The following is a 7,221-nucleotide window of genomic DNA, read 5'->3' on the forward strand; positions in this document are numbered from 1 at the left end:
GGGGGGGGCGCGGCGGGGCTCCCAGCTTCAGGAGAGCTATGATGGGAGGAGGAATTCATGGGATGGCTGGGAGAAGGAAGCGTGAGATCAAGCCCTTAAAATACTCCTTTACCTAAAGGGAGGTAGAGCACAGAGGCAATGTGTGTGCCTTGTAGGGCAGAACAGGATGGAAGGGGCAGTTCTTTCTCTCAAGTACACACATACTCCTACCCACCCTTACCCCTCATCCTTAGTTTCCCTGTGCAAGACTGAGGCAGGCTGGGGGCCAGGTCAGGACTCTACATTGTGGGGTGCACACCAGGGAGGCACACGACTCCAGCAGGCTGAGCAGGATCTGGTAAAGGAGTAGGGAAGGCTGGGAAGACCAGCCCTCCAGCTGCTCCAGCTTCTCTCCCTGGGAACCAGCCCCCCCCCCGCTTCTCTCTCCAGTCCCACTTGAGCTGGTGATCTAGCACCCTCCACCCCTATTGCAGTCAGTCAGCCATGGTGGTGGCTGCGTGCAGTTAGAACTCATGGTGGGGGAGAGAGGTCTTGATTTGCTTTCACGCTCGGCTTTTGTTTTCTCAGTGACCTTGGGTCTCTGGCTGCTCTGCTTCCCAAGTTGCAAAGATTAAGCTTCTTAGTATACTTGCAGCTGTCATTCCCAGTGCAGTCATACCTCAGTACCTGTTGGCTTCAGAACTCGTCAAACTTGCATTTTGCTAAGAAAAGACGTTTCAGCACTCGGTGCTTGCTTGGGACTCGTACTCGCTAGAACTTGTGAGTCACGATGCCGCCCCACAAAAGAAAATGCTTCGTCACTTGTTTACTCATGGGTTTTGGATTCACCATGAATTCCAGAATGAATTAACGACTAGAACCGAGGTACCACTGTACTTACCATGTTAATTGGTTTGAATCGTTTTCATTCTTTCTAACACACTTTCTATTATCTTATTTGGACCCTGATGATAGGGTAGGTATTTTTACCCCTGTTTACAGTCGAGGAAATGGAGGCACAGAAAGATTTGCCTGAGGTTACATTACTGGTCAATGACGGGGTGGACTGGTGAAAGAGCTGCATGAGTTTCAGCCATGCCCACGCCATGGGCCTGCTCGTCCGTAACCTCTCCTCATGCCCCGGGGCCCCCAGCTGCAGTCTCCCCAAACCCCAACATTTCAGAGCCCTGGGCATGTAAGTCCTCTTCTCCTTCCACCCGCCCTCCCTCCAGTTTGGAAAACTTACTAGGGGTCTGGTAGAGGCCCTGAGTGAGACAGGCAGTCCTGGCCCCTCAGGGGGCAGAGCACCTAGCCGTGTGGATGAGTGCAGAACACGGCCATCAGAGGGACAAGATGCCTCAGAGGACCAGTCCAGAGAGTGGTGGGTGCCTCGGGTGGCAGGGTCTCACTGCTCACCCCCAAGCATTGAGGCCCACGGCTGCTCCCATGTTGAGACGCAGGCACGCAGCCCTAGTCGTGGCAACTTCCGCCCCTCCCACCCGCCCAGAGCCATGCGCACCAGACTGCAAAGCTCTGCCTCCCAGAGTTGGGGGTGCTCTGCCTCCCAGAGTTAGGGGTGCTCTCACTGTACCCCCAGTACAAGGTGCTCCCCACTGGTATAACCTGTGTCCTGAGTGTCAGATACAGTGGCTGGGGCGAAATCTTTGACCTAGTGGTTGCTGTTCCCTCCCTCACCTCCATGGACATGCAGGCCAGAATGTGAATACACTTCCAAAGTGTGTCCTGATACCCGGCCCCTGCACAGAGTTCTGGGCTTCTCACTCGTCTGCCAGGGCCATGGGCTTGAACTAGTCCATGTGCACTCAGTCCTGTCCAGTTACTCTGGGCACCCCTCCCCGAGGTTCTGGACTCTTCAAGGCCTGCGCCTCACCCTCCTGCTGCCCAGCCTGACGGGGCACCTGACAGGGAACCTGAGGGCACTCTCTTCGCAGGGCACAGGTGGCTGCCATCCCTCCCAGTGAAGATGATGACAGGCCACTCTGAGAAGCTGTGCTTTGAGAGCTCCGAGCCTGACTCAGCTACACTCAGAGAGCGTCTTCTCTCCCATGCCTGGGGCCTTCCCGGGGCACGCGGCCTTAATGAGGCCACAGGCAGCTGCTGGTGGTGGTAGGGGATGGAACGCTGAGGCAGGAGCCTGCATCCTGTGACTCCCCGGAGAAGGAAGAAGGCTGGGCTCAGAGCCCCGGCCCATCTTTTTTTTTTTTTTTGAGAAAGTGTGAGATTCTGGTGGCTCATGTGCGTTTAGACTGATGAGCATGGACCCCAGGCCAGGGACCTGGACACTTAGGACCCTGCCTGACTCCGTCTGTCATGCTCTTCACCCTTGGGAAGTGCCCCCGGCCTGTTTTCAGGCTGGGGTGTGAGCCTTGGGCAGCCAGAGCTGTTTCCAGGGTGCCGGGTGGAGGAAAGTGCAGGCTTTCCTGGCACTCAGAGGACTCAGCCAGCAGAGGGGTGGAGGCAAGGTGACGTGTTGCTAGGGCCATGACAGCAGGGCATTTTAAGCTTATTTTGCTTTCCAGAAAAGTGCTGTGCAAACCAGAGTTAGGCGGCGCCGGCGTGAGTCAGGGTGGTCCTCCCACAGTGAGCCGTGTGTGGGGTGGAGGAGTTGGGACTCAGCAGTCACATGGCCCTGGGTGGGTCCCTCTCCCTCCTCAGGCCTCAGTTTTCTTACTTATAAACAGAGATTTGGACTCGGAGCGTTTGGGGATGTGCTCCTGCCATTAGTGTCAATGGCTTAGGCAGCTCAAGGAATCAGAACGAGTGAGAGGGCACAGACTGCCCTTGGTCATGAGGCCGGCGACCCCTCCAAGCATCTTCCCAGCAGTGGCCTCCAGCCAGACTGTCATCAGGATGGAGAGCCTGCAGCAAACACCATTTTATTAGAAGGGTCCTCAGAGAGGTTGCTGTCCTTCCACATTGCCTCCTGTAGCTCGCCCGAGTCCTGCTGGTCTGTGGAAGGTCCCTGTTGTGTGGATTTGACTTGGTCATATCCTCCCTGATATGACTTGGGAGGATTCTAAGGGGAAGAAGAGGAAGGAAAGAGCCTTGAGACAATGGCATTAGGGGAGTTGACATGACATGGGGCAAGGGGCAAGGTCCAGAGTTTTCCCCAGCACATATTGCAGTGGCCCTGGGAACACAGAGCAACCCCCCTACCCCTAAGGGAGAGAGGTAGGTGGCCAGCTCCATCTTGTCGACTTTGCTGGGGCTGGGCCCTGCAGGGGCAAAACCTGTGTGCTGGAGGGAGGCTGTACCCTGGTGGCCCACAGAGGAGGTCAGCCTTCTCCGTTTCTCCTCCCTCTTGGTCCTTGGCTGTTGCTAATCTCATCATATAAAGCAAAAGGTGAAGGAGGCTGGAGCTGTGGGTTTATTCCCCATTGAGGCTCTTGGCTTCCTGCAAAGCAAGGCTCAGTTCCCCGGAAAATAGGTGGTTACCTTTAGCGACCAAACCGGGAAAGCTAGACAGTGTAGGTCATTAATGACTCATCCCTAGGACTCAAAATTATTTTTAATGCACATTTGTTTTTGGAATTAAAAAAAAAATCAAATTATGGAGAGGTACAAGAAGCTGCCACTTTGTGTCTCTGTTTTAAATGTCATTTTTCCAGGGAGTACTTTCCTAATCATCACATGTAAATAAGATTTTCCGTGGCCCTATTTTGTTGTTTAATATACATTTGTCTGGTCATTTTATGTGCTGTGCATTTTTTAAAGAGCTTTGCAAGTATGAATTCATTCAATAGTCACAAAAGTCTTGTAAAATAGTCTTACTAGCTCTATTTTAAGTTACAGGGGAAACTGAGGCATAGAGGTCAGGAATATTGCCTAGGGTTGAGATGAACAGCTGGTGAGTGGAAGAGCTAGGATTTGAACCCAGGCAGTCTGGCTTTAGAACCGGTGGTCTCAGCACTGTGTCCTACTGCCCCAGTCATAGATTTCAGTGTACTTGGTCCATCCTCTCTGTCCCCCTTCAGACCCCGAGGTCCTCGCTTTTGCATCTACTTGGCGTAGCACAGTCCAGTGAATGAACGAGTGAACGAGAAAGGGGGAAATTAATTGCCCACAATCCAACTACCTTAGCACACTAATTACAATAATTTTGACAGATTGTAGAGCTGATTCAGCTCATGGGTCAGGAATGGCTCCTGCCAGGGCATCCCATCATCATCTTTGTGAGGAGAGAGCAGCTGGCTGTGCCAACACACCTGGGGCGAGAGACCAGGGAGGTGCCTTGCCCCAGTGCCCGGCTTCAGTCTGGCCTCCGCCAGGCTCTGTCTGGGTCTTGCCCTTGCTCACACCCTTCCTGTCTCTCTGAGCCTCCCTGTCACTGTCTGCCTGCCTCTTCCTCTTCTTCATTCTCACCTGTGCCTCCAGCCTCTCCAAAACCACTGGCATTGGAGAAGTGAAACAGAAATTTATTTTCTGATCACTGTTGGGCATGTGAGACAAACATCAGCATAGCCGGCAAACACGGAGGCAGGTGGTGGCCTTGGGATTCCCCAACCTGGAGTCCCACGTTCTGCCTGATCCCTGTAGTGGCCACCCTTTGCAGTGGTGGTACCAAGGGGCTTAGGTCCCCCAAATTCCCATTAGTTCCAAATGAACATATAATACAGCTAAAATGATGTGTTTGCTATGAAAACACAACAACACATAAGTCTCTAGACCCCATTATACCCACTGCCCTTGAGCCTCCCCTCCCCCCATGAACAAACTCTGGAGCCTCCAGATCTCCTAGAGGGGTCCACCGGCTCTCTCTGTTCCGCTCACCATCTTCCCTTTATAACAAGTGGGGCTGGAAGGCTCAGTTCATTCGTTTGTTCCTTCCTTCCTGGTCCCACGCACATGTGGACAGTTACCTATCACAGGTTGGATGACAATACAAAGCAGTAGAGGGGACCCATGAGACAGGGTATCAGTGTCAAGGAATTCCAGAGGCAAGCTGAAGACACACCTGTACGGGTGAAAAGTTAGACGACAGTGCGTGACAGTGCATGGTTAACAGCACGTTGGCAGCAACACCTCTCAGAGGTGGCTCTGATGTGTCACAGGACAAATACCAAGAACTGCGTCCATGGGCAGGAGGGGTCCTGCGGGCTAGAGGGAGGAAGCCCGGCTTTGTGGAAGGGGGGATTTGCACGGAGGCTGGGGGGTGAGCAGCAGATGGACAGCTGGCTGGGGGTGGGGGAGCAGGCGTTCCAGGCGGAGGATTGGCATGGGGCCTGGCCAGGAGGAGCAGAAGCACAACCTGGGACTCTGTGATGAACGGCTCAGGTGGCGTGGCTGGCTGACGTGCCCAGGTCAGGCCATGAGCGTGACGCTGAATGTCAGGGCTGCGCACAAACTTAAAAAGTGCCTGGAAACCCACGTGTGGCACGCAGTGTGCCAACCAGTCTGGGAGAAAATCGCTCATGGAACCTCTCTATGACTCCTTCAGTGAGAAGATGTGACAGACTGATGTGGTTCACAGGTGATCAGGTGCGGGTGACCGTCCTGGGCCTCTATCTTGGTGCACCCACCTGCCACAGTGGGATGGAGGCTGTAGACCCAGTGTCTTCAAGTGCTAGGGTCCCCTTGGGGGGCCGACTCCAGGCTGCAGCTGAGCTATACAGCTGCAGGACCCCTCCCAGCTCTGGTCCTGTGCTGGAGAGACTCCGTCTTGGTTTGACAGAGGACAAGGGTGGTGAAATAGGCTGAGCTAGGTGTATGTCCCCTGTGTCAGCCTCTCCCATAGCCTTTTGGTCCTGAGAGACCCCTGACCACTTTGGTACCCCAGACATGAGTGGGGTCTACTTCACAGTAGCCAAATGCTGGGACTGTTCTCTATCCCACTAGAAACCAATCAATTCCAAGAATAGTTTTCCAGCCCAGCCTGAACCCTGCCCATCCAGGGCCTGCACAGACCAGGCCCACAGCGGGCACCAGTCAATATGTACAGGTGGAATCCCCCGGCCCCAGATTGCTGACCACCAACTGCCTCCCAGAGCCTTGCCCAGGAGGTGTCACCCTCTTCCTCACACTCCCAGCCTCCTCAGAGGCCACAGCTGCACCCTCTCCTCACTTTCTGACGTCTCTGTTGGTGTTCACATCAGTGGGCATGCCACCACCATGCACTCCTCACCACTGTCCCCCCACCCCAGGTATCCGGGCCCCAGCCTCCTGGGACTCTCCCCTTGCCAGCTGCCTCCCATGGCGGCTCCTTGGGAAGTGTTTTCAGTCAGAGGGAAAGCAGTTGTGAGGAGCTAACTGGGAGGAGAACTTAGAAGGCTTAGAAGAACTTAGAAGGCAGCAGAGTTTTCTGTCCAGACCGGGTCAGCCAAGAAGAGAAACTGTCCACAGTGTAATAATAACACAAGAATAAACTCTGTTTTGTGTACTCACAACTGTAAGCCTAGTCTTGCCCACCCCTGTGTGTACATATATGTGTGCACCTAAGTTTATCTATGAGGCACCTTTGCATGAATGTATGGATATATACTCATGTGTTGACCGAATGGATGTTTTTCTACTTTTCTATCTACTTTCATCCACATCAGCTTGCCTTGGGCTGCAAAGTCCTGGGGTTTGGGAACAAGACCTGGGCAGGGGAGTGGGAGGGGGGTGAGCAGCCAGTAGCCCTGAGGAGGCAGGGTGCCTTAGCACCACAAGTATTCAAGTAGAGGCAGGACAACCGCGTAGGATTGTTTAGGGCATTGCACCATCATGTAAGAAGTGAAACTAGGTGGCCTCCGAGGTCCCTGTAATTCCAGTGAATCTGATTCCAGAGCTCATTGCACGGTCATGCAGACATAATGGCATGGTTGCTGCGGCGCCGTGAAGGTGCGATGCTTCCGGTGACGTGGCATTGGTGCTCAGTGGGGAGGACTCTGGCCAGAGACTTGGCTGCGTAGCTTCATAATTGTGTGTTCCTGGGCACATCTTCCAACCTTTCTGTGCCTCAGTTTCCTCACCTGTAACATGAGGATGACAAGAGTGTCAGTTAAGAGTTGTAGTGAGAATGAAAGAGCACGCAGGAAGTGCTTCACGTGTGACACAGGGTGAGAACAACCATCAGCACTGGTGGTGGTTGTTCAGTGGACGTTGTGGTCTTGTCGGAGGACCTGGTCTGAAGCACCTGGGTCCTCAGATGACCCACCTGGCTCTATGGGGTCAGTCTAACTGTCTGCCCAGCTCCCAGCCTGCCCCTGACCTAGAATTCCCCTGATGGGGGGCGTGCACACA

This window comes from Phyllostomus discolor, chromosome 2 (assembly GCF_004126475.2).
Source record: "Phyllostomus discolor isolate MPI-MPIP mPhyDis1 chromosome 2, mPhyDis1.pri.v3, whole genome shotgun sequence".
Lineage (NCBI taxonomy): Eukaryota > Metazoa > Chordata > Mammalia > Chiroptera > Phyllostomidae > Phyllostomus > Phyllostomus discolor.